The following is a 2,813-nucleotide window of genomic DNA, read 5'->3' as shown; positions in this document are numbered from 1 at the left end:
GCACACACACACACACACACACGCACACACACACACACACACACAACACAATGCCACTGACAGAGTTCCCAAACAAACGCACTGATGATCTGCAGTCAGAGTGCAGGTATACCGAAGCACTCTCCGCCTGAATGGGTTTCTCACGCTCATGTTGCAAGAGGTCCCCCCGCAGTGAACCGAGTCCAGGAGCTCCCGCCTCTGTCAGTCCCTCCCTTTAACCCGCAAGCTGACCATATTATCGAGCGCACCTGGTCGCCCCATCCGTCCCTGGAGTGTTACCTGCCTCAGTGTATGGGAAACAGAGGAAACCTCGTGTGGTTTTGCTTTTCTTTATTCATGTTTATTCTAAAAGAAAGGAAGAAGTAGACTGATATGGGATAATAAACGGATTAAACTGATGGCTGAGTGGTAGGCAGGAAAGCAAACAGGATATAAAGGTATAAAATCCAACCTTCATTCTTCCTATCATTTCTGATTATCTCTCACCTCTGCTCCACCCAGTCTACTTTCATCTCACCTCCTTTCGTTCCTACCCCTCCATTCCTCTGTTCAGTCGTTCCCAGGACTCCTATCTTTATTGGCATTTCTTGTCTGCCACGCACTGCAATAATGCAATTAGCCAAGGAGATTGTGGGGGCAAAGTGTGTGGCTGTGTGTGAGAATGCAAGTAATTATTGCAAAAACAGAGACCTGCCGTCACCTTTAGTGTGCAAACTGTTGACAGCGTGTTCAGCTGTAAAGGTGGGGCTCAAAGCTTGAGTGTATCTTAGCTGGAGAGGGATCCAGGCTGTAGGAAGGCCAGCCATGCTGCCACAGCTAAACTGAGGGTGGCACTGTGTGGATAAAGTCTGCAACACGCTGCCTGACCGACTTGACTTACCCAACAGTCCACATTGTGATTAACATGATCAGCAAGTCAGAAAAAATATATTTTCCTTTTTCTTCAGAAGTGAGTGCACAAATGTGTACACACACTGTTCAAAGATTTTGCATTTTAGCTTGGAAAATAGAAGAAAAAAAGCTCAACGCAAACAACAAAACCTCACAATGTGATCTAGAATACACTGGAGTAAAATGCATCTCATTTGATTTTCACCTTAAGATTCTGTTTTTGGGTGTGTTGTGTGTGGACAAATCTTTACTCAGTGACACTGACATTCATTTGACATTCCAGGCTGATCAGATGAGAGATCCCTGGTTTCTGRTTCTTTTGTTCTATTTCATTGGCTTTAAAGGAGACARGTCATGTGTTTAAARCCTTCTTTTTCACATTTAAATCATTCAGTTGGGGTCTATATAAAGTGGAACTTCAATGCTTTGGTCTGAATTCCTCCTTATTGTAATTTCACAAGCCCCTCTTTCACTCCTTTTCTGAGGTGTGTCTCAGATCAACTCATTTTGAGGCTGTTTCTTCACAGACAGAATAGTTCAGAAAACGTCATAAGAAATAAAAACTGAACTGGTTGAAAAAATATGACTCAGTCAGAATATAAAGATYTCTTTGAAGCACCAGGAGAGACTAAATTCAATTTTTRGTCACTCTTAGAGGCTCCAAGCACACAACAAAATGTGTTTAACTACTAAAAATAAAAAGATTTTGCAGATGTTGCCTTTAACTTGTTCCCTCTGATTAGCAATAAACACGCTTATTGATTRATGACATTTTTGCATAATGTGTCATTTATTATTTCAAAATAAGATGACTGAAATGTTCCTAAATTTTTTTTGTGGTAAAAGATCTGAAGATTTCTTCATATCAGTTGACAATTTTTGTAAAAATAACTTATGAGACTAAAACAACTAACTGCACATCTGTCAGGAAGAAGTAAAAATAATCTGAATGATGAATTTTTCCTCTACGTATTATTTTCTTAGTGTACTCTCTGTTTTTTTAATACTTGAGCAAAGTGTCCAAATTATGTTTCTGGTGAAAGCACTCAGATAAAAAAATAATAATTACAGGATAAACAGCTTATAAGTCATTCAATAGGCTCGATGAAGGCCCACATTCTATAGAGTATTTTAGAAACAAGCTCTGATTTAAATGATTAATTTGCTCTGATGACTAAAAACAACCCCCCACCACTCATCTTAAATCATTACACTTTTAAATTTAAAAAGCCTTCCAGAGAAGCAATTATTAAAGAAACTATTGACTTGCACTTGCTTTAGAAAAACACAACGTACGGCATTTTCACAAAATATCTAAATAGCTTTGCTTGGAATCTCAAACACCACCCACCAGCAGGCAGAGTGACCCATCACCCAAGCTGCTCGCAGGGTTACAGTTTACAGAAGGCTGCGTGGAAACGATTAGCGCCGACAACTGACAGAAAACCCTACCAGAGTCTGTTTTACTCATTCCAAAGTGTGCTATAGCGAGGAAAGATGGGGAGTTGGTGAAAGTGTGTGTGTTTGTGTGTGTGTGGGTGGGTGGGTGCGTGTTCACAAACATCATCCTGGCGTGGAATAAATGTGTGTTGTTAGTGGGAGTGGAGTAGGACCTGTGCTCAGCTGCTGTTAGCGAGGCCAGCCAAGGCTTGGAGAGCAGGATCAAAGCCGGGACAAAGCGAGAGGAGGAGAACTGACAGATCCTCCGAGCAGAGAGAACAGAAGGAGGAGAGACGAGAGGAGATGAGGGGGTTTTGGAGGCTGTCCAGATACAGCCACACACGTCTTCCTTCTCTCACACACACACACACACTGAGGAGCCCCGAGCAGCCTGGGAGCAAGGAAAACAATAAGTACAGTGGAGATGCTCAGACTTCCCTTTTCCAACACACACACACACACACACACACACACACACACAC

The sequence above is a fragment of the Austrofundulus limnaeus genome, unplaced genomic scaffold, assembly GCF_001266775.1.
Source record: "Austrofundulus limnaeus strain Quisiro unplaced genomic scaffold, Austrofundulus_limnaeus-1.0 Scaffold8, whole genome shotgun sequence".
Lineage (NCBI taxonomy): Eukaryota > Metazoa > Chordata > Actinopteri > Cyprinodontiformes > Rivulidae > Austrofundulus > Austrofundulus limnaeus.
This window is presented reverse-complemented; position numbering follows the sequence as displayed.